General features: G+C 41.0%; 1 long non-coding RNA gene across 1 annotated transcript; it reads left to right on the forward strand.

The window, feature by feature from the left end:
* On the forward strand, positions 1-24152 carry LOC137785115 (uncharacterized). Its single transcript, XR_011077459.1, has 5 exons — positions 1-110; positions 759-845; positions 6631-6684; positions 14550-14629; positions 23899-24152. It is a non-coding gene; the product is annotated as an uncharacterized lncRNA (long non-coding RNA).
* The last annotated feature ends 1708 nt before the right edge of the window (positions 24153-25860 follow it).

Below are 25860 nucleotides of genomic sequence, written 5' to 3' on the forward strand. Positions count from 1 at the left end.
TGAACTTTACCTCCATACTTTATGAGGAAATCTGATTGCGCTCTCCGAAACTGCTGGTTGACAACTTTCACCGCGACACTCGGCGTCTAAAAAGAATATTGGAAAAAAGAGTGAGCTTTAAATCATCATTTAATTATTTAAATTATTTACATTGTTACTTAGCGTACTAACCAAAGTGCAGTGCCATTGAAGCTCTTTGCTAACGTTAGCTGCTAGCTTGAAAAAGTAGCAGTAAATTAGCTAGCTCGCGTTAAGCTAACGGTATGACATACAACTCCCATAATATGTCCGGTAATAACAATGACTACATTTCATGTGATGTTAATCTGCAAAAACGACAGGCACGTGTTCGGGGTTGGCTTGGAGTTTGATGAGTTTAGCCGATAGCAGCTCTGCAGTTGAAGGAAGGATGCTGAGGAGTGAGGGAGGGAATGAGTGAGGATGCCTGTAATAGCCTGTAATCACTTGAAATAACCTGTAATAATCTAAAATAACCTCGCAAGCAGCTTGAAATCCCTGCTTTCCTCAGCCCTTCAACTAGAGTAACGCTAACTCAAACAGCAACGATATTATTCCCCATGTATATTTAACCTCACAGTATGCCTCGTGCCATATTAATGGTTTGTCAATGTTAAACAAGGAGCCTTTTCACTGTGGCGGTGCTGGGTGTGAGTTACAGCTGCTCACATTGACCCCCAGCAGAGGGCAGTGTTGAGGCACACATTTCACATCTCAGTCCCATGTCTCTGTTTTACTAGACTCAAAGGATTTTCAAGAAGTGTGCTGCAGTCAGCTGGCGTGGAGAAAGCAACTTAATGAGGAGGACACCAACAGTGGATCGTTTGGTAACCTTTTAGTTTCTTTCTTTTCTTTTACCAGCCGAGGGGCATTTCCGGCCTGCGAAATACAGTCATCATATTTGCTGATTAGAGTTCAGTTGATGTATAAAAAACTGTGCTCATGGCATGAAAGAAATTCAGAAGTTAATGTGAATTATGAAACATTTTAAAGGATGATATAATGCTTTTCATGAAATGTAATTGCTTTCTTTAATCAATTCAGTATTTGCTGCCAGTAGCATGCCATCTTTTTAAAGATTTAGGCATTAGTTAAGGTCTTCGTTTCCCTGGGTGATTGCTGACTTTGAGGGGGGAAAAGAGGCAGTATGCAGTGACTGTTATGAGTATTTTATTATTAAAAGGACCTCATCCCTGCACAAATGTAGTTATGTCGAAAGACAGAATACAGAGAAGACTTCATAATCAAGAATGAATAGGTTTTCAGCAAATTTCTAACTTGACCTCCCATGACCTGCTTGCTTCTCCTCTGTTCTCAGCACTTTATTTTGATCCCTGACATTATATTAGTAAGAGTAATTAAGTGATTCCAATGTATTCATGTCACCCTATGTCAACCTCAAACCATATCTTTAGACAGGCTTTAGCACAACTGTAAAATAAGATTTTACATGAGCTGTTCTTTAAAAAAAAGCAAACCAAAAAAATGACCAGATTCCGAAGATTTAGGTTTTGGTACATTTAACCAATAAAACAGCATAATTGCCATTTATAGTGATGTGAAACCCAGAAATCAAACATTACAATAAATATGATAGGAAGATATGTTAAGTAAATTAATTTAGTCAGTGGGAGATTAATACAATTGTTTTATCGTGGACGTTTTGTAATCTTTGTTATAAATATCAGTCATTAGCTTTTAACCGATTCTTAATTGTGAGGATTTGCTCATATTATTGTAAGTAGACTCCCTTTCGAGTTTTGAGTGTCAATTCAGAAATATGAACAGGTTGAAGGCATCACATTTTGGCTCTGGTAGCTTGAGATAATACACTTAAATGATTCACCAAGAAAATAATAGTAATAATATTAATAATAATAGTTAGATTAATCCTTGTGAGACTAATTATATTGTATGTCTCCAAAGCATTGGTAGATTTTTTTTAGTGGTTTGTAATAAGTATAGTTTAAACTGCTGAAAATACAGTAAATCCCACCGTTTTAATAATTGCTTTCTTTGACCCCAAAAAGTCATGTATGTATTTTCTGGTATGTAGGATAACATGATAAGAGTATTACCACCAGCCTGTGAAACACTGCATCTAAAGCCAATGTGAGTTTTTAAATGTACACACACACACACACACACACACACACACACACAAATAACAGCCCTGTGCTCTCTATGTCAGCCCGTCTAAGCTTCTTCCCCTCCCCCCTTTCAACATCTCTCTCCCCTTTTTTGTCCCCCTCGCCCTCTCCTTTTCCCTGCCGCTTACTCTCTCCTTCCTGCTAGCACTATTTCAAGCCACTGCCTAGGAGAGAGAGAGAGGGGGGGGGAGACACACAGATGCGCAGTTAGAGGGGGAGAGAGAGAGAAAAAAGAGAGGGGAGGGGAAAGCAAACAGGATTTAGAGTTCAAGTACACGTGCAGAAAATAGGCTGAATAGAGGGCAGTCAGAGCAGAAAGGAAACCAGGAAAAGGAGCGGTAGGGGCATGAGACAAAGCACACAGTAGCTCTTTCTCTTCTTCTTTCTTCCTCGCGTTTTTTCTTCTCACAGAAAGAGAAGATATTAGCTGTGGAACAAAGGGGTGAAGAAATGAGAAAGCACAAAATTCAAATAGCGTGAGCATGAAAAAGACAAAAAAATGTATTCCTATTCCTGCCCCCTCCTCTTTCCTCTCCCCACCGACACACTCCTCCTCCATCCCTCCCTCTTAGATATTTCTCCATGAGCCCCCAGTCTCTCTCTCTCTCTCTCTCTCTCTCTCTCTCTCTCTCTCTCTCTCTCTCTCTCTCTCTCCCTCTCTCTCTCTCTCTCAATCTCGCTCTCGCTCTCTCTTCGTCTTCTTGCTTTCTCTCTCCTCCCACCTCTTCACACACACACACACACACACCCCGGAGTCCTTCCCACTCCTTCCCCTCACGCGCGCTTACTATCCACTTCCAGTGGAGACCGCAACTAGCTTGTTTTTATTCCTTCTTTTTCTTTGACTTGCCACTCTTTGCGTTGGTTATGCCCTCGTGTACGGAGGCACCATCAACCCTACAATGCAGGGCGCCCCTGAAAAACGCAGGCCGTGGATTGTCCCTGCATTAGACCTAATGACAAACTGCTTGTCCTTTCCTGTTAACAGTTTTTTCTATGCTTTTGAAGTATTTTTTTTGTCAGAGCTGGACTTCTGTTTAGAAAGCTTTTTAAAAAAAAATTGATCTGTGTGAAGCAGGAGCTGAGGGTTGGAGAAAAGGAAAAGAGTGTCCGATGAACGGACAGATAAAGGGGACAGAGGCAAAGAATGACGAGAAAATGGAGAGCATGGTCTGCGGGAGAAAGCGAGAAAGACAGAGAAAGAGAGAGGTAGGAGAAAGAGTACCGGTACTGGCAAGAAAAACAGGAGGGGGAAGAGCAGAGAAGGGGGACCAGTAGGGGATAAACTTAGGAAGGAGGGACGGCTGGATAGGAATTGGCAAAATCGCGGGAAAAAAAGAGAAAAAAAGAAACTCCAGAAGGAGAAGAAACTGGACTTCTTGTCAATCTCAGACTTGCAGTCTTGGTCGCATTTGATTTTTTCTGTTTTGACATGATTTTTCATCACTTCTCCGGTCACCCTCTCATTCATCTGTGAGTATACTGAATGTACACGTCCTTGTACTTTCACATACATGCATCATCTCTGCCTTTCATTTATTTCTTCTTTAAACCGTTCTCATCTCCCCCGCCTTCACTTGACTTGATTTTTCTTTTTTTTTTGATTGCTAATCCTCTCATCCTATTAATCTATCCCATCTCGTGCTCGACCTCTTTCCCTCTTTCACTGTCTTTCTCTTTTTCCTTCTTCTGCCCCTCTTTATCTTGGGTTATCACTGTTCTCTTTGCCTCTCCTTGAAGGATTACCTCTGCTCACATTTAGATGAGGGCTTTGGAAAGGGATCACTGAGTGCACCCAGTTTTAAGGGGCCCATGCATGGGAGGCAGGGTGTGTGCCTTTCTGTGTGTATCTATCTGTATTAGTGTATGTGAGTATGTGTGTGTGTGTGTGTGTGTGTGTGTGTGTGTGTGTGTGTGTGTGTGAGTGTGAGTGTGAGTGATTTAGAGTTAACGGAGCCGGCAGTGGTGGACGGTCACTCCTGCTTACGCATGCGTACAATCCCGTTTCATGTTTCATATTCATGGATGATTGTGCGCTGGTGTTTGTTACAAAATGCACAGAAATGAAGGGTGATGTGTTAAAATGAGGCGAAACAGAAAGGCACAAATACTGTAAGTACTGCAGGATTTCTTCTTCTTCTCTCATTGCGTATTTCACTCCTCCCATGCTTCTCCCCCTTTTTCTATGCTGTCTTCCATCCGTTTATCCGGGTATCCCGAATCTATCTGTCGGTCCGCCTGTAAAGACAAAACCCAGAGTCCAAGATGTGGTTCGGTACCAACAAAAGATAAGGGCGGATTTGTTCCAGGGACATAAACTCAGTAACACACCTGAGTTCTCTTCAACAAGTTTTTTTCATTTACATTACCTGCGCATTTTGGCCGAGATTACTTTTGTTTGATGTGGGGAAGTTACAGGTAGAGACGGAGCATTTGGTGCAAATTACTGCATGTAATGTGGAGGTGTCGACAGTAGTGGATTACATGAATGCTTTAGTGTACTAGGGCTCTAGTGTATTAGAGTGAGCCTGAACACTAGACAGACGCATACGATGCATCACAAGTCTGCTATCGTCCATTTGCAGTCCATCCGCTGTAACCTCCATCGAATATACCCTTTTCTCCCGCGGTATCGGCCTCGGATATCTCCTGGCATCTCTTTCCTTTCCCCTTTTTTCTTTCCTGTGTTATATATCTGCCTACTCAGTTTTTTTTTATTGGCATAGCCTCGTGTTATCTCTGCCCACATTTTCTCTATTACTTGTTTTATCTGAATCCATGATAATCCATTGGTATCGTTCCGAGGGGAATGTGTCGACAACGTTTTTATTTCTGTGAGTGTGTTACTTGTGCGAAACACCTTTTGATCGTTTGTTCTAGTTTTTTGTCTTTTTGGTCTTCTTTAATATCTTTGTCTATTATCTGTTTGTTATTAAAGTGGGGTTATTAAAAAATTGTGAGGACATCGTCGTCAGAAAAATGTTGATTAAAAACAGCGCAGTCATTTTCAAAAATACATACTGCAGTTATGGGTAAAAAAAGAAGCTAATTGTATCGCCAAAGCCGTTTAGATAACAGTTACTGGCCTAGTTTTGTAGTCATTTTCAGTGTCTAAATGTGTGCGCAATTAATTAATATGCAATGATTTGATTGTTACACAATGATATTACATTCATGAGCAGCATCACTGCATTCTGTATTAAGCCAAGGGGGGAGGACGCTTTTGTTTAGTGGCGTCTGGGCTCAACCTTTCCATGACCTCCACTATTGCGCTCAAGAAAACTAAAGGAACAATCTTTGATGTCAAAATCTGCGGGGCGGGGGAACCAAACTTCTGAGATTTCCAGCAAAAAACACAAGAAGGTTAAGAGAGATAAATCCCCCCAAGAGCCGTCGACTTATTATATTTGTGTTCAACTTTGACTTTTACGTTGCAAAACCTGCCTAGCACCTTTGATTCCACTGTTGAGGGGATTTAATGTTAATGTCAGTGTAGTGCGACCCCCAGGTTATGAAATATTACTCAGACAGACCTGGTGTTATGTAATCTTACATAACTGAGGCCGCAGCTCAGCAGGGTTGTGAGCGGAGCCTCTGGAGGAGAAGCTATATGGGTCTGCTTATGGTATGAACTCACTGGCAGGGTCAACACACTCTGGGCCTTAAAGGGGAAGAGGCCCCAGCTGCATAAAGATACTGCAGTATTCACACATATGGACTAAAGCGCCTGACACCTAAAGACTGAGGAAATAGAATAACCCCACCTATAGTAGGAGCGGTTTGCTGCAGGCTGTCTCATTTTCAAATGTTATGTACGCTTCTCTGTAATTTGACTAAACTCCTCCTCCTGTTTAAGCTAAATACTTATACATGTCCTTAATTCACCCAAAATACTCACCGATTGAAAGCATCGTCTAATGTGAGAATTGCTTTGCTTAAAAAATTTGCTCACTTTTGAAGATAGCATAATATACTTCACACATTGTGTATCACATATTCACGGTACTACAGTCCAATGACCCATGATTCTCTCCCAGCTCTCTGTGAATCTCACATGTTTCTCATTCATAATTGATGACATTCAACCGCAGCACACATTAATGGATCGAACAGACCTCAGGAATTCCCGTGCAAGCTGTCATTGTGTGTAGCCGGTTTGAATTTGTGCTGCTACATTTGTGTTTTCCAAGCTGGAAACTGACTAGTGCTAGTACAACAGCCTAACAGGCCTTGTGTGAAGTATAAATAGTACAATAAAACGCCTGCAAAAATTAGGTATGTCAAAAATCTTGATAAATGGTTGAATTTAGAATAGGGGAGAAGTGAAGTGAAAAATGGGTTTGGATTTAGGCTAGCTAACAGACAAAAAACTAATTTTCCAGAATCGGTACTTCCATTAAATAAATCCTGTTTTACAAAATAAGTTCAGTTCAAATAATGTACATGTATGTCTGTTTTTCAGGTTGAGCCTCTGAGGGAACTTGAACTTTTTCATTGAAGACATGAATTTTATCAGGTAAGGAACAAATTTACTTTACAGTTATTAAATTCAACAAAGGTCCAGAATAAGCAACAGATCAGGTACTGTATGTATATAAAGATTGAGTCAAAACAAGTGCTTTACTTAATAGAGTTGTGCTTCATGGCACTTAGCAGTCAGAAACACTTGGTCAGCCATTTTAGTCCATGGCCCGATCTAAACGTCGATGCACCATCAGAATAATTGAATTACTCTTCCCTGAGTCATTCTGTCGTGATTAACCTCACAGATATGTGCTAACTGTGCAGCTAGCAGACACTTTTGCCAGCGTGCCTATTTGAGTCAGTTTGGTGTCACACTGTTGGAGGCGACTTACTCTTAGTAAGCAACAAGTGGAAGGGTCATCTGTTGGTCACGTCCCGATTATCAGATTTTGCTGAAAAGTGAGAGAGTACAAGTATAAAGAGTGGTCTGTGGTCTAACCTAGAAGCTAGCTTTGGAGATGCCTCACATTACATTTTTGTCTTTGTGCTGATGTCACCCCGATGCCCCCGGTCCAGCAGCAGGAGAATGAGAGCTACATTCTGCCTCTGCGACACAATAGAGCCCTTCTTGCACTGATATTTTCACAATGTGTTTTTGCAGGGCCTCATACGCACACAGACCGTTGATTCAAAGCTGGTTGAGCCGTGCACGTTAGCTGATGTTTCCCTTCTCGCTCCCACAGTCAGAATTAGTTCTGAAAATAAACCGAAGGTCATGGATTCAATTTCCAGATTAATTCGCAGCACACATTCAAAGTGGGAAACGTTAGCGCTGCTTCATAATCTGTGAAGGGCCGGTGGCATTGGTACTTTTGAGATTGTCAGTGATATTTTTCATGGGCCGGCGACAGAGAAGCAATGTAAGCCACTGCAGTACAGTATGGTGGGGTGGCATGGGTTAACGTCTGTGGACCGGAGGAATGTGTTCGGGTCGACAGGGAGAATTCCTCAGTCTTGCGCGACTAGGTCACTGCACTGACAAGAGTCTGCCACCTATTTTAGCATGCGCATTGCCTCCTCTATCTTTATCTAATTCTGCCTGCCTCTCCCTCTCTCGCTCTCTCTCTGTCTGGCTCCAAATCTGTCCTTCTGTCTCCCATTCCACTCTCTTCCTTGACATCATTTCATCTTTTGTTCTTCCTGCCCGCTCTTTGTTTGTCTCTGTCTCTCTCTTGTGACTCTTTTAGTTAATCTATCCTTCAGTCACGGTGTGCTTTTTGTTGTCCTACTTTGCCGCATGTTTTTTTTTACACTCCTTTATTTGTCCCCTTGCACTTTATGTTTGTGTTTTTTGTCTTAAAATATTAATCCATTCAGGTGTTTATGCTCCAAACGCCATTATTCTGTCGTTGGGGATTATCCATTCTCCGAACCTTCAACTTCCTATCTTTTTACATTTTTTTTATCAAGTGTGTGTCTCCCTCTCTTTGTCTTCTTCTGTGGTATATTGACTTATGCTGCAGTTGGTTTCAAGAGGACATGGCGGACGTACAGGGGAGTAAGACAAAAAAAAAAGCAGACATATACATCCTTTTTTATACGAGTGTATATGACACTGGCATGCTTGTTATTAATGCAGTGCTGTGCATATGGTGCCTGGTGGTGCTGGTCATGTATGATTTATAGGCTGCGTTCCCACATACAGGCCAAGGGCTTTCATACCAGCTATCTGTATTCCTGGGTGAAGGAGTTTGCAGACTCTCGCCTCTTCATTGGCTGACAGCGGGGGTGACAGACAGACCCCCAGGTACAGGACTGTTTCCGCTGCTGGCAGATGTGGCAATTTGACACAGTCTGAACCCAGCACACATGCTCAGAGAATGGAAGCACGTTTCTCCCTCTTACACAAATGTGGGCTGTGCAGCCTTATACCCCATGCAGAAGGATATCGGCAGCCACATCTGGAGATTCTCTTGTTCTTCTGTACTCTACATCCAAACACACTGGAATTACTTGTGGAATACCTGGCTCAAATGTTTCATGATTTAAGCAAAGTTGTTCACTTGTTCCTAGCTGAACTATTCTATCGTGCTCGATCATTGACTGTTCTGTCATCCACATCTTGCAGATAATTTAGGTCAACACTAGAGGAATCTGAATTCCATAAAAGATATTTAAAAAATACATCTTTATAAAATAATGTATCTGGTTCTGGACTTTAAAATGTGTTTTTTTGGGGGGGAGGGGAGGTTATCTTAATCTTCTTTGCAATCTAAATATGTCAACTTAGGCTCTGTAAAAAATAGATTTTTCACGATTACTAAATATTTTATTGCCCAAAAAACTAATTGACTAATACAATTTTGTATTGACTATTCTGTCATGTTAAATTATTAACTGTAATGTCATGCTCATCTTGCCGTCCGTTTAAGGTTAAAACTGAATTATTAAGTGAAGAGTTTAGTTCCATAAAAGATATTAAAGTTCTACCTTGCAATGAAATGCATACTACGATAAAATAATGTAATTCAAAACTATGTGTGAGTCTCAACTATTTTAATTAACAAAATCCTCTAAATTGGATTTTCAGATAATTCTCGGATAAAGCTCTTCAAATGCTATTTGATTCATCTCTGACACCATGTGTGTAACTCTGTGAGTGTATTTGCTCGGTGCACTATCAAGCTCCTAAAGCCCTGGCAGTTTCAGACAGTGAGGGGAGGTGAGACGTGAGTAATAGCAGTGACTGATGATGTCACAGACAGCATCGCGCCGCTTCAGCTGCCCCCCGTGACCCGGCTTTAGGATGGCGGCAGCAGCGCGCAAGCACCCGTGGGTAACACACGCCAAAGCACATTAGAGGTAGGGAGATGGAGAGAGGCGGGGATGGAGCACACAGAACACAGCTCAGGGGGACAGAGAGAGCGAGACGGAGAGACAAAGGGAGACAGAGATAGAGAAAGAGAGGATGGGAGGTTCTCAGATTAAAGAGGAGCGACAGGAAGAAAAGCTGAGAGACATGTTCATGTTTGCCTCTCCATGCTTCTTTTTTTTTAGCAGACTGTCTGGTTGGTGGTGATGTTCTACATCCTTGCCTTAGGTAGCTCTCACTGTCTCTCTCGTTCTGTCTCTCTGTTGGTTTTACTTCCTCTTATCAAAGAAAATGAGTCTTTGCATAAAAACAAAGAAACCTTGATATAATGCAGACAACTATTTGTATTATCAATGTAAAGTTTATGTCCCTTATTAAGGAAGAATGCAACACATCTTCTGGTTACAGCTCTATTAAAAGTGAGGAATGTCAGACTTTCTCTCAATTATCTCTCAATCTTTTGTATAAGAAATCAAAATAGTAATTCTTGATTTGCAAAAGGTTCAACTTTTAGTGTATGTTCAACAAGGGTGAAATGAGTGACTGATTCTCCACATCTTCAAATTATCGAGTCTGAAAAATCACTGGCTGCAACTCCTCTCTCTGCAGCCAGACTCTTCTTTGCTCCAGTGGGTCCATCAGGTGTTACAAAATAATTTATGATGATCCATATGAAGTGTTGCACAGAGAAACATATTGAAAGACATCGAAAATCTGATGAAGTGAAGAATGCATATGTACATTATTACTGCACTTTCATTTATTACCAGGGCTGGGCAAAGTTGAAAAAAATTAACTGATAAATCATAATTTTTCTGTGATAATCGTATTACGCGCCAAATTCAATAATGAGGTAAAAACTAGTGTATTGCACGCTTTTTTAAAAAGTAATGTTATCAGAACACTATAACAGGCTCTCTGGAGCAACAGCAAGTAAATTATAAAACTGCCATTAAATAATTGTGTAATTGTATTCAGTGTCCCCACCGCCGTTCATGCTTCTCTTTCAAGGCTCAAAGGGAATTCTGAAGAATGCATTGCTATATGTATCTCTTCAATTTAACAATATTGCTTATATCATGCATACTTTCTTTAGATATACTGCACTTAAAGGTAACTGGGGTATTCATCATTGAAATCTATCTCAAGAGCCGAGGAACCTTGTGCTGGAAGTGGAGAGTGCCCGTTAAGAAGCACTCAGCATCCATGACATGTGTTTGTTTTCGCCACTATCACTTCAAAGTCTCATTCAGTTACGACTCCCAAATGGCTCTCGTTTCTTTGATCTCATTGCCGAGCAGATACTCAAAGCTCAGCAATCCTGTTTGTAATTTCAAGGCGATACTCCGAAGCAAGAAAATCTCAAAAAGGAACTTCAGCATAGGTACGATATATCTCGCCAATAAACAAATGCTGATACATTGATTTGAGATAATCAAGGGTATATTATCAAGTAAATTCAGCAAAAACATATACATTAGGTATAGATACACACTTTTTAAAATAATTAAATCAGCCATAGTGAGACATCATAGTGACGGAGCAGTAGCTAGGCCCTAGGGCTAAAGCGGGAAAAAGGTGGATGCTCCAGATAAATAAAAAATTCAGTGTTCAGGCGAATGATTAAAGTAAAAAAAGAAAGCGAGATTGACAGCAAGGACAAACGCTCCTGGGGGAGATGCAGCAAACACCTTCAGGCATTCGTCTTGAGCACGCTGAGACAGTGTTTGTGTAATTACTCTCACTGCCAGAGGAGGAGACTGCCGCTTTCATAAGATAAAAGTCCGAGGGGCTGATATTGATACTGCTGTAATCCATCGTCTATGTATTGCTTAGCTCGAAATAACATTCTCAACAACAGAAATTTGATACTCGATCAAATCTCTAAGGATTTCTCAATCGCGGTCTAGACCATTAGAATTGACCGGTGTATCATATTTCAGCGTTAGACAGGAATACAGCTTCAATTGAGCATTTTGACCAAAGAATCCTTTCCTACCGCCACAGTAGACGAAAACCGAGCAATTCGAGCTGAAGTTATTAGCTGATTAATCAGTTGACTGATCTTGTGAAATTTACATCAATACAAGAATAATTGTAGTATTTTTTCAACACATTCAAGCTTCGCAAATGTTACAATATTCAACCCTCACTGTTTCATATAAACTTAATGATTTCGGAATTTAGATTTTGGTTGGGGAAAAAAGCTATATTTGAAAAAGTTGTATAATATATTATAATATGTTATTTTGTGACATTATATTTACAAAACTAGATTAATCGACAATGAAGATAACTTTTTGTTAACAAACCCCTAAGATTGTTTGATAGTTTTTGTATTTTCCAAACCTTGCAGGAAAGCAATGAATAATCCAGCCCACCCCCATCTGAGCATTCCTTACAGGTTTGGCTGGAAATGTCAAGCTTCAACTGGGAGTTTAAGTGAAAAGGTCACAATTATATTCCCAGTAGCCTGAGATTAAGAATAGAAGTGAAGGCTCAAAGTTGACTATGCGGACAATGGCACATTTTTTCAGTTTGTTTATTCACAGCCATGACCTTCTCACCTCAGTCATCAACAGATAGGATTCTAACATTCAAATACTTTCACAAAGTCTAATACTAACATGCTCTAATATTCAAAAAATGTTGATTATTGCCAGGTCCGTGAGGCATTTCAAGCATGAAACATTTTTAAACGCCTGGAGTGAAAATTGGAAATACTCAATAAGTTATACAAAGAGGTAAATTATTTTATTCAAGCATAATTTAAATTTAAAGCACCATTTAATGGTCTTTTCCTTTCATAACAATACAACAAATATGTAACTTTATTTAACCGAGAAAGGGTCTATAGAGAAAACATTTTTTAAATAATATTAATTGAAGAAAAGGAAGCATCGTCCAGTCTCACGTAACAGCACCAGGGATGCAGGAATGCCGGGCTCGTCTCTGGTGCATCGCTGCTCACATGTCTCTCTCTCTCTCTCTCTCTCTGTTTTCTCTCTACCTCTCTTAACCATCCATTTTAACCGTCGATGACCTCAAATCACTGAGGTTTTTGTTGCAGAAATGAGTGGTCTTTCCCAAGTGTACAGTTAGTCGCTCTGCTGCTGGTAACACATCACCTCTCCAACCCTCCATCACCCCTCCCCCATCTCCTCCTCCTCCTCTTCCTCTGTGGTGCATCACCCCACTCACTCGCTTTCAGTCTCTCCTTCTCTCTCCTTCACTCCCTGGTTTAATATTGATCTGAATTCATTTGTTTCCTATTGATCTGCCACTCCACCCTCTGCCGCATTGAACAAACACAAGGACACACACCATACTCACACAAGCCTCAGACAGGCAGCCGTGCAGACGCAGCACATGCGCATCTCGAAAGTCTCACGTGTGCACACACACACAAAGAAAAAAGGCTCAAAACGACCATTTACCAACGTGTTATACGAGAACTGATTTGAAGGTTAATGTGCCCACAAACACCGACTGCAGACAGACACACCTGCAATTGCACACTCGTCATCTGAGAGATGTCAGAGGGTGCACACACAAAGGTTTGAAGAGGTCCCAGCTCCAGCATCAGACATGCTAATGACATACAAAGGAACCTGGATTCCATATTGATCCAACTCCTCAGGAGTAAGATGAAAACACAGGCAGTCTAGGGCAAGCAACACAATTACAGCTGCAGTTAATTTCTTAGGTTATCTCAATTGTACTAGAGTTATTAGCACAACAAATGTCAATTGTTCACGGACGCACATGAGCCAAGGTGGCGTTTGTGACAGCATTTGTGTATTTAAATAAAAAACCTTCTTAGTCAGAATAAAATTAGCGAATGAAGTCTGTCAAGTTTAAGGGTGCACTAGATGTACTGCACTGTTTAAAGGCCCAGAGCAAAAAAAACCCAACTAAATCACAATTATTATCATGAACATGGCTATATGTATGTGTAGATCCTTCAAAATAGACAATAATGTGACACAGAAGAATACGATTTCAGGCTTTAGCTACAATGGAAATACCCAAGGTCACTGGTTGGTTTTGGTCTTTTCGTGGAAAGTTAGAAGAAAATCACGAGCTTCATCCTTTATAGTTCAATGTTTAATTCAGTCATGCTCTCTCTTCACTGGGATGTGACAACCTTTTTTGCGGCCCCACCAGCCACTCAAATTTTGGGGTTGGTGGCATCAAGTTGCCATGACACCAGACTGTTTCTCCTGCCCTTTGACCTCCTTTCAGGACACGCTGTGCTCAGTCAGACTACATCTCCAACAGCGGCTTAAGTTCAAAGGGCCAGGGGGGAAGAGGCAAGGGGGAGAGGCTGTTTCCTCTCGATAAAATTAGATAAGATGCACCACAGGCAATACTTGCTCTCCCTAAGTGCATACAGACAGGAACACAGAGGCTCATATTTATACGTGCATGTACACATGTGGGAATGAATGAGTGCACACCAACACAAAAGCCTCACATGTCCGTCTCTGTTGTCTTTCATTGTGTTGCAGTGTCATAATTATTGCATTTGTTTGGCTCTCTGCTGTTTAATTTATGACGTCGAACTGTGTTTTCCAGCATTATTAATATATTATTCATCGCCGTTGACTTTAACCGTCTTGGCTGTACATGTATTTTTGTCCCACCCTCTCATTTATTCATTCTTAATGGCACAGTATTCATTCTCACCATTATCTCCCACTTTGTTAATCCATTTCATACTCCACACATGATCTGTGATGTTTCACTCGTCATAAATGCTTGCTTTTCTCCTAATTTCTTTGTTCTTTTGAGTGCTTCATCTCTAATCAGGGATTGGTGCATCACAATTTAATTACCTTCTAGAATTCTTTCATACTTAAGTCCAGGTTGTTTTTTCTTCCGAAAACGGCCCTACGTGTTTATGTGGCCTAGATAAGGTTGTGTCTGGGTGGCTGACTTTATTTATTTACTTATCCCAACTTCATGGCTCAATGTGTTTATTGATGTTCCCCTTCCTATCCTGTGGTATGCTAATAATCTGCATGATGCTCTGCTGATTTCAGGAATGCTGTGGTCAACCACAGAAGCTCCCCAGTGAGAGGAGAGCCATGGGAAAAACCTCAAACTAGATCTCGTTTGTGAGGTAAATGCTTTGGCAACATCTGTTTCTTCCTTTTTATACCAACAAAGACTCTTTGAATCTGACTGAAATGAAAGAGAGAGCAAACAGCTTGAGAGATCACAGCTAGAGATGGCGAGCGTCAGCTCCAAGTATACAGACACGTGAGAACGTCCATGTTTCTGAGCCTCTTTTTCTTCTCTGAAAGTCTCTTACTGTCTCTAAAATGTTTAACTTCCATCAAAAAACACAAGTTACTTCTAATTGACGATGCATTTTAATGCAGCATTGTAATATCTCGGCCCCTTTAAACAGACTAGTTCCTGACTGTTAACGATCACACACACACAAACCCGATGAAAGAAGACTAAATCGTAGAGCCATCATCTTTATAATTTAAGAAAATTGCACATGGATCTGGCATAACTGCTCTCATGATTAGCAGTTCTCTTTTTCTTTCACACACATATACACACTTTCCCCTCTCCTACTCATGCACACACACATACAAGACATCAAGCACACACAAACTCGCAGACACTACCCAATAGCCATTAACAACAGTGCCCTAGCAACCATTGGGCATCATGCCAAGCTGCTGAGGCTGCCTGGTAGTGTGTTCCCATGGCAACATTTTCTGCCTTTGTAAATAAGGTACGGGGAGAGCGAAATAGGGGGGTTCGGGAGAAATTGTTCTATCTTAAGAGAACTAATGATTTATGGTCTGTGAGTCGTGGATACTTATCCTGGCCTTGCACTGTCCTGTCCTCTGACTGGAGAGGTGCATTAGTACCCACAGGGATCTGATGTCCAAGACCTCGCCACACATGGTCAGATCCAGTTTTGAGGACAACAGGGGAGAAGCATGTAGTGTGATGATGAGTAAAGTAATGATCCAACTCAGTTGAAGTTAAATCCATATAGTTCTATCAATATATATATAAACATATATATATATATATATATATATATATATATATATATATATATATTAATATATATATATATATATATATATATATATATATATTCCTCATCAGTATAGTTTACGTGTATTTTAACTTAATCTGAATTAAGTAACAATTGTTTTTTAGCTCTTCTGTAAAACGAGTGGACCCTCAGCAGTCCTTGACCCAGAGTTTGAGAATCGCTGTCTGAGGCCCGCATTCCTGTTGAGCTGGCACTCGCCAGACGATTCATAGCTGCGGTTAACAGTTTATTTGCTGTCACCGGGCAGATTTCACTCCTCTGTGCCCCTACATTGTTGGGGTGGCGCCGTAGTCTCTGTGCGTCACTTCTCAAAGACAATGAGTGGTGGAGAGTCACCTGAGGTCTTCAATTGAAAAAAAGTCTTGTTGCGAGGCAGATGTGTGCTTGATTTTAGTAATGATCTCTCATTAATACAAAGAATTATAATGTGTTTGTGCCTTATTAACTATCGGTTCAATAGATGAATTCAAACCTTAAGCCCTTTTGTCAAAAAAACAAAAAACCTGAACGTTTGTAGAGATGTTGTAGTCGTCTTAATGAAAAGGCCTTTCCTTGCAATTTTTATACAAAACCGGAAACATATGTAATTGATATTTTCCTCAAACGAGAGAAAAAGAATATTATTTAAGTGTGATTATTTTAGCAGTGATGACTGACAAACAATAAGTTATTGCTCCGTAAACTGTCAGCTGTGGTTCTACCAGATTAAACCATGATCCCTGAAGTCGTTGTTTGAGCAACAACTTCAAATTAATTTTCAAACTGAAGTTTAAATAAACATTTTACAAGCCTGATGTATGAACTGGTTGTAATTTAATAAGCCACTGAAACATTACTTTATAAATGTATTATCAAGAGGACATTTTTTCCATCACTGTCATTATCTTGTTCCTCACGGCTCAGATTTTTACGTCACCTTTAGACACAAGTACAATGTTGCCATGAGCGACGGCTAATATTAGCCAAAAAAACATAATTGTTTTGATAAAATAAATCACTGAATAGATATATTCAGAATTATTGTATTGCATGACCTGTTTTCTTTCAATTTTCAGGTTCATCAATATTTGGTGATTTAGACATACCGAGACATATACTTTGGCTCAACTTGATTAATGTGTTTTCACTTTCTCAATAGGCCAAACTGTAATCCCCACAAAGCTTCACCTGACCCGACACCAGCCTGGGTCTGGGCTTATGCACAGCCCTGGCCTCCAGTGTAGGGGCTTCCCACCAGACTCACATTGGCACACAAACACACCCAGGCAGATTGGCAAAGAGCTGGTATTGGCACAACCATGCCGCATTCATGCGTGATCCGACTGCGAATGAGTCGGTGAGAGAGGTTTAAAAAGGGGCGGAGCAGAATCAAGGGCATCAAGGGGGAGACTTAGATGGTATAAACAGGGAGATTGTCTCAGAAAAAAGAAAGAAAATACTTGTAAAGGATTTTTGAGGCCCAAAATGTTCAGTGACGAAGGACGAATAAGAGGCACTAAGAGAGGCGGGAGGACGGCCAAAGAAAGAAAATGAAGGGTAGGCGGAGGGTGGGCTTTTAGCATGGCAGAGGGCAGTGGAGAGAGGCGAGGTGAATGGGTTTGTGTTTGGATGTTGGCCAATAAAAAAAAAATCTATGTGTCTATTAAGCAAATGGTGCTGCCGTACCTTTTGAAGTTCACAATTAGTTGGCTCATCTTTTGACTGTTGAATCTTTAGCTCTATTACAAGTTAAGACTGATTACAAATGTATTTTATGTCCATCATGTAACTGAACAAGACCCAACACAGCCATCCATCATCTTGTATACATGTTTACCTGTACTATGCAGTAAATATCAAAAGCAGGTATTAGAGTGAGTTTCCTTTTAAGGAGTCAGGCTACTACCTCTTTATCAGCAAGGCTCCAATGATACAAGACTTCAAGGTTGTATTTTTGGTGCATTGACCAAGCTGAATAGGAGGCCAAGCAACTCAGTTGCACAGCAGCTATCAAGTAATCAATGAGTCATTGAGGCAAACAGGAGGAGTGTCAAAACACAGCCATTGACTGCTAACAACAGCCAATTTGCTGCTTTTGCAGGAGATCACCTCAGCGAGATGTTGAATGTGTGGGTGCGCCTCATTATTTATGGAGTATTAGAGCGATAGACTGGATTGTGCTGCTACTCCAAATTGTCAGCCAATTACTCATCCATTAGATCCTCTCTGTTGTATTGGAAACTGCTCTCCAATGCACCAATTTATGCATTACCCAGAATCACCTTAAGAAACAGTGCAAATCAGCTGAACATGTCTTAATGTGTCGAGATACCTGCCACCATTCCTGCGATTCCGATGAGACCAAAACTAGATAAACAGACAGGCAAACAATAACGGCACACAGTATGGATGAATATGTTACAGTTGTCTTTATTTACAGTTAGAACATGCAACATTTTAACAAAAGAAATTATGAATTCTTCTATTCATTCCTGCACTCATGTCGAGCCAATCTATGACTCGACATGAGGAGACGTGGTCATTAATTGTCCCCTCTGCAGCACTGCTGAACTCTGCAGGGTGCTTTGCATCTGTGGCACTGTTTTTGCCCTTGTTAATGCCAAGACCTGAGGGCAGTGACATGTTTTCACTACTGCCACCATTCTGTTAGATAACGCTAGATAATGATCCTCCCCCGGAAAGTCAGTTATCCATTTTAAGATATCCGAGCTTTTCAAAGTATATGTTTACCTTTGTGTCACAGTCAAAAGAGAAGAGAGGGAAAGAACTTGCACATCAGGTTCAGGACAACAGAAGACTTCAAATGAAACAGGAAAAAAAGTGTTTCATGTTCAAACCAAAGATTGCATGTTGTAAACATAACTTAAGACAAGCAAAAGTGCTCATACCACAGATGACGGTGGGGCGTCTGGGGATGAGGTGTGATAATCTTACAAATGTTCTTAGGGAGCACACTTCTGGTCAGTGAATAAAATAACGTCAGAGAGTTCAGACCCTACCTTCATTCACAATTCTGCACACCTGGTCACATGATTGCTGGATTGTTTCATGAAATTACATTTTATGTGCAAAGTCCCTCAGATAACGCCTTTGAGGAACGTGTTTGAGACAAACTGACAATGACTTTGATTGAGGCACAGGCAAAGGAATACCAATTTATTTTGCATAGTGCCTTGCAACAACAAGCCAATTCAAAGTGCCCAACATAAAAAACCATTAAGACAAGATATAAAAAAAACAAGTCAATATATTAAATGATAGCATCATTACAAGATCAAAAAAATAAAACAATAAATTATATTATGAATATAGATTACCTTGTAGTTACAGTGCACTTAGTGATATACATGAATAATACCAAATTCATGAAAAGGCAGAAGAAAACTTTAATACAATCTCAAGAATATTTGTGGTCAAATGTCTTGAGTTAATATACTACCGTACAAGGGAAAACGAGACCCGCCGAAGGTGTGATATTTAATTTCAGCATTCTTCAGACACCGTGACACGCTTGAAATCTAACTATTGGTTTAGTAAAATGAAAACAGAAGAGGAGTATTCGACTTTAACCTCAGAATGACAATGAAGTTTGCTCAGTAGTGCTGAATCGAGTTGAGGATGAGAACGATTCCTACAGCTCCAGTTGCAGAAGTAGGTCAGGCAGACGCCTACAGTAAGCAACTGCAGGTTAAGTGCTTGTCTTTGTTTTCAGAGACTGTAACGGTCTGCCTTGGCCTGTGGTGAGGGGGTGGGGTGGTCTCTGTACTGAGCATACCCACAAGAGGGAGACATGTCCTCAAAAATGCTTTTCGTGCAGTCACTTAGCCCCTCTCAGATATTATTTCATTAAATTATCACAGTATTCACTCTAATCTTGTTGCCACAAACCAAGGTTTTTTTCCTATAATTTTTATAACGTGGTAATCTAAAAATAAAACGTCATCATAAATATATTAGATTACGAAAGGAATGAGGCGTAAAGCAGCGACAGATGACAGACAAAGACTGACTGAAGTAAAAGACACAGAATACTCTGCATGGAAGAAGAAAAAGAAGAAACTCCGGCGCTGACCCTGCTCCGGTGCTCTGCAGTGTGAGGTAGTTGGTTGTATGGTTTCGCATCATAAACAGCCTGGAGATAACTGTACAACCTTCTAGCTTTCCCTGCGGTGTCACCCAGACTTCAGATGAAGGACATCGCTCTTAATGCCTCTTGAAGTGGTAAGTTCAAAGACTGACCTGAACACAGACAGAAAGTTGTCAAACCTCACGTTTCTTTAAGATTACAGACAATCCATTTTAAAAATGTATTATTATAAATAATATACAATGATAGTCCTAATTGTATTGAGGGGTAAAATAGTATTTTCCCTCTTTGTTCTCTCTGCATGTGTCTCATACATTGGAAACACAACGTTTTAGTTTTACCTCTTTATTTCAACATGGTCTGTTCTCTTAGAGATCAGATGTCTGTGAACAAAAGATCGGCTCTATCACTCACTACCATAGAGACCACATCCGTTATTGAATCTAAAGTAATTCAACATTTCTCTTTCAACACATTTCCAGTCCATAATTATAATAATAAAACAAGGAACAAAACAGTATCTGCACTGACTGTAAATCTAATTCATCTGAAATAGTAATCAGGTTTTTCTGTTGAGGTCCAGCTAATGCAGACATCAATAACCCACCTTGCTCTGCAGTGCTCTTGGATATGTTATTTGGTGCAGTCCAACGGTGTAGCGAGCCAACTATCAATAGCGGTCTGCTTCTGTGCATTTTTAGCACCCTGTGCAGAAAAAACGCCTCAAACCTGTTTATTATTATACTGGAATATGATATTAAAACATTAAAACCAGAAAAAGAAAACTTAGAGAGAACTCCTATTTAATTAATTTAATTGTGGGTGAGGGGCCTTTTTGCTCTCAGTAAAGTAAAATATTAGCTTATTTATTGAAAATATGAAATTTTAACTGCAACATGTGATAACCTTGGCTTTTTATTGAACTCATAAAGTTTTAATTACATACATAATTAATATTAGTTACTTACATTGTACAAATATGAAGTATTTGGTGGCAAGAACTTTCTAGTTATAGTTTGTTTTTTTAAATTAGTCCGCGTGCATTTATCTAGTCGACACAAAAATCTCCAAAGTGAACTCTCTGCTCCTGCTTGCTGCTCTCTGTCGTCATGGTAGATAATGACAGTGTGCCCAGACGCCAGTATCAGTGCGTCCTGAAGCACGAGGCTGCATGTGAACTTGCTTACCGCCTCCTTCTCCTCTCTGCAACCCCCCAACCAGCCCCCACCCCACCCCCCTCTGTCCCCCAGTGTGTCTGGCTAGTGGCTCAGACACTCAGTATCCGCATTGCGTTGCAGTGCTCCAGCGAGGAGGGGAAAAAAAAGAGCATATATCAGCAATCTCTGCCAAGCGCTGCTTTTTTCCGTACGCACACAAAGAGACGACTCCACGGCATTTTCCAACTCAAGAGGAAATACATCCATCACAATAGAGCTGCTTGCCACCTGCTATTTTATGAAATGTGACCACTTCCTGCATGTTTTTGAATTTAGTATTAACATTTTATACATAATGTTGACTGTTTCTTTTTGTATTTTCTTGTTTATTTATCTTTAGTCTATTATATTATATAATTTCAAACCTACATACAATTTTTGTATGTAGGTTGTGGTAATTTGGGGAGTTTTCTGTAAAAGTTCAGCTTTGTGATTTCACAATTTGCAATGGCTCACTTCATGCTTGCTATGTGAAGAGGAGGATATTTAGGAATTTGTGCAACATTGGCAAATAGATTGATATGTAATAAGTTGTGCAGATAGCAGACCGTTGTGTTAATGAACTATGGAAGAGGAGCAGCAGTGTTGTGGTCAGAACGTCTGGGAGGTTAATCACCTTTGGGCTCGCTGTGGCTTTGATCCTCATGCTGTGTAAAATCCACAGCCTCCGTCTGTGAGCTCCCTCCACTGCTCCCTCCCCCCGTTCCCTCCCTACCTCACACACACACACTCTCTCACACACAGATGTGTGCACAGCAGTGCACAAGGACATGCACACACACACACACACACACACACACACACACACACACACGCCTCACACACATGCACCTCCCTCCGGACACGTTGACTCTCTCTGCTCCAGATGTACACATTTTCAAGCTTACACACACAAACACAGTAATAGACACCAATTCAGAGACACCAATTCAGAGACACGGCATCGTGCGAACGTAGACTGCAAGATGGGCAAGACGACGTCCCGTCACGCCTGAAATGTAAGGGGTTAGAGTTGGAGGAAGGGAGGGAGAGAGGGAGAGAGGGTGAGAGATGAGGAGAAGGGGATAAAATGAGAGGAAGGGCTGAGACAGAGTGGGGGAAGGCGGGGGACAGTGATAGAGAGTGTTCAAGCAAGAAAGGAAGAAAGAGCGATAGCTGGAGATACTGCATGCTTGCATAAGTGCTGGAGTGTGTGTGTGTTTCTGCATGTGTGTGTTTGTGTGTGATGTATGTAGGTGACACAGATTTATGATAGAGAGGGTCATAGATGGAAGCACTGTTGGTGGTTGTTGGGTGAAGTGGGGGTGTTGGTACATCACCAGATAATGGAATCAATGCAATTGTCTGTGTGTGTTTTACTGTGTGTGCATGTGCGAGTGTGTGTGTGTGTGTGTGTGTGTGTGTGTGTGTGTGTGTGTGTGTGTATGCATGCGTGTGTAGTGTACCTGCCTCATAAACATTGCCTGCTCGGACTCTAATCGCCTGGAGAATTAGTGATGTGACTTGGCAGAGGGAAACAGGCACAAAACAGAGCCAGCGCCTGAGAGAGGGATAGAAGAAGAGGAGAGACAAAAAGAGGAGAGCGAGAGATGGAGGGGTAGCGAGAGGGGAATAGCTTTTTCTGTTCGGCGCCGCGTGCAGCGCTCAGTGAAAAAGGAAGACTGTGAAGATGGGGCAGGATAGGTTTTATCAAGCGCTATTTTCTTTACCTCTGGATTAATTTATGCTATTTTTTTTCTCTCAAGGGAAAACGGATCAATAACTCATCGTAAGAGTGCGTTGTTTTTTTATGTGTGTGCGCATACCTGTTTACGCACATGCACTTGTTGTATGTATGTACACACGGACATGTGTACAAATGTCTGTGTGTTCATGTAAGGGACATCAGAAAAGGGTAAATGGTGAGTTGAGAATGACTTAAACGGGCCGGCTAACAGACCTAGACGAGCAATTCCACTGAACACGACCACCCGCCATTTTTCCTTCATTTTTTTCCACCTTTCATGTTCATTCTTTTTGGCGTTGGTCATTTTTTATTTTTACATGCGAATATTTCTCTTCATTCTCCTTCTGGCTTCTGATTTTCATCCTTCGGTCTTTGTCTCTGGTGCTTCTGAGAGCAGCAGAGGAGCTCATGAAACTGGGACAGAGGAAAACATCTCACAGCTCAGAGACAAAGAGGAAACTGAGAGAGGCAGTCTAATTTCTCACAGTGGCAGCGAAAGGCTCCGTGTCTACGTGCCTCCGTGGAGTCGCATGTTTGTCTGCATGTGCGCGCACCTGGCCCTAGACAGATTTGAGTAAATTGGGATTGTTTTAAATTGCTAGCAGACAACAAAGCTGTCGTCGGCCCAGACTTACATGTGACTTACCAATGCAGCTTTTCCGGCTGTGTACCAGTTGTTTGGACCCTGGCTCATATTCTTCGTGTGGCATTTGCAGTGTCAGTCTTGTGTGACATTTATTTTGTCTGTGGAAGAGTAAATCAGTATCACTCCCTCAAGGCTGAGCATCTTTGTCACGGGGGAGTGATTGCATAATCCTCCTATGAGATCACAAGGCCTGTAGGACATATAAGACGACAGTGTTGTCTGTGGCTCCAAGCACGGCTGTCTGTGGATGTTTCATGCATGTGCACAGGCAAAGAGTCGCGTGTGCGTATGAACCGTACGAACCGTGTGAACCGTATGAACCGAATGACCACTCTGTTGGAGCTTAAAGCTCAGCACGCGCAAATCCCGATTCAAACATTCAATTTGAGGATTTTCCTCTGCATACGTGAGTCTTTGTCTAGCTGTCTGCCAGCAGGGGGCATTTTATTAGATTGCCTTACTGCACAGACCGTCACTAAATTTTAGGCGCTGGCTATGTCGGGAGGACAGACAGCAAATGGGCAATAAAAAAAACAAATAAAACAATAAAACAAACGGACAATTATCGAGAATTTATATGTATATGTTTTACATTGTACTCTAATGAAATCTTTCTTCTTTCTGCAGGATGTAATCCAGTCCATTTTGTACGGATGTGTCAAGACGCTTCATTTCATGTCGGACCGCATCGGCATCGATTAAAAGAACAACGGTAACCACCCAACATGAAGTCTGAACTATTTATCATTGTAAAGTCTATTGTTGTGGCACTGTAAGATGCTACGTATCCATGTGACGTTAAACAAGTAATAATGTGCAGTTTTTTTGTCGAAATGTAATCTAATTTAAATGTAAAATAAAGAATAATTCATAATAAAGATACATGGCACATACCTACATACATCACAGAAATTTCAGGGCTGACAGAAATATTTAAGATTTGATGGATTTTACTCGGGGACGAGGCTGATTGAACAGCTAACTAAATGACGGTGTGCTTCATTGTCCCTGAGACCCTTAACCTGTGATGATATGAGGTCACAGGTGAGGTCCTTGGGAACAGAGTGGCACGCAGTTGCATCTGGAGGCTACAACATTTTGTGTCATTAGACAGAGAGAAAACCTACTACAAGTCATGTACCATCACAAATGTCAGAAGTGTATCACAGATCAGAGTAAATCTGCAGAGCAGTTTCGACTGCATGAAGTCATCTAGCGAGAATTCCCCGACCTTTCCAGACATCATGGAAAGCCGAAAAGAGACTACGTGCTCCTCTGGAGGGGGCAGTTCCTTCTGGCCAGCTTTGTACGGTTCAATAAAAAGACAGCCAAGGTTCGTGACCCCGATGTATGACTCTTCACATGGAATCTCTACAAGCTGTTTTACAGACACTCGAGATTACAACATCCAAGTTAAAAAACCGTTAGTGTCACGTTAAGACAGCCAGGTATCATCACCTGGATGCTTATTTATTCGTAGACATTTTAAAGCTCTTCTCAGAAAGATATTTGGTGATGTTTAACGTATAATAAAATATGTTGGAAATAAAAAAGTGGTTTCTCATCATTTTCTCAATTAATCCATGAATCATTTGGTCCATAAAATGTAAATAATACATAAACAGTTCATTAAATATAAAACTTTTTGCAATTTAATTATCTGTTGATCAACTACCTGATTAATCAACTGGTTGTTGCAGCTCTACACTTTCATTATAGTTATGGATGATTGATTTGCACTTTGTGGATATTTAGCAACTGAATGTTTTAAACTGTGAAAATGTGTGTTGTTTTTGTTAAATACCATGTACATCCAATAAATCAGCATGTGATATTTGCCACCTACATAGAGCACAAATAAAACTTGTCACATGTTATGACAGCTTAACGAAGCACCAGACTGCAGTTTTCAGGTGAATAAATGAAGAGTGGTCCTCTCTCAGACTCTTGCTCTGACACTCAGCCAAGGTGGCTCAGTGTTCCCTGGCTCTCCGCCCCACCATGTGTTTGTGCATCCCAGGACAGTTGACATTGATTGTGCAGGAGACAGACTGAGACACATTAGTACCCAGCTCGCTCCTGCCGCTGAAAAACACATTAACTGGCTGCATTGGGAGCCCTGTCTGGTAACCATGGCAAAGCACACAGGGAGGGAGGAGGAGGAGGAGGGTTGAGACGGGGCAGCGGGTTCAGAGCAGTCTCTCAGGGGTTGTCTTTCTCAAACGCTCCTTTCCTTTCCTCCGGCCATGTCTGTCATTTTCTCTATGCCTCTGTCTCACTCTTTAGAACTGACAACCTCTCTCTCTCTCTCTCTCTCTCTCTCTCTCTCTCTCTCTCTCTCTCTCTCTCTCTCTCTCTCTCTCTCTCTCTCTTTCTCTCTCTCTCTCTCTCTCTCTCTCTGGCTCTGTTCTGCTCACACACATATAAACACAATTTGCATATTTTTTTCCTCTTTTGCATTCTTCTTATTGACGCTGACCTCATCAATCTGCCTTTACCTCGTACTCCACCCCCTTATCCAACTACGATATGCAACATAATCTGCCTTGCTCTAATTTGCCTCTTTTTTTTCTTTCTTGCCTTTTTCCC

Source organism: Clinocottus analis, unplaced genomic scaffold, assembly GCF_023055335.1.
Source record: "Clinocottus analis isolate CAN_PGR_092001 unplaced genomic scaffold, fCliAna1.0.p SCAF_14, whole genome shotgun sequence".
Lineage (NCBI taxonomy): Eukaryota > Metazoa > Chordata > Actinopteri > Perciformes > Cottidae > Clinocottus > Clinocottus analis.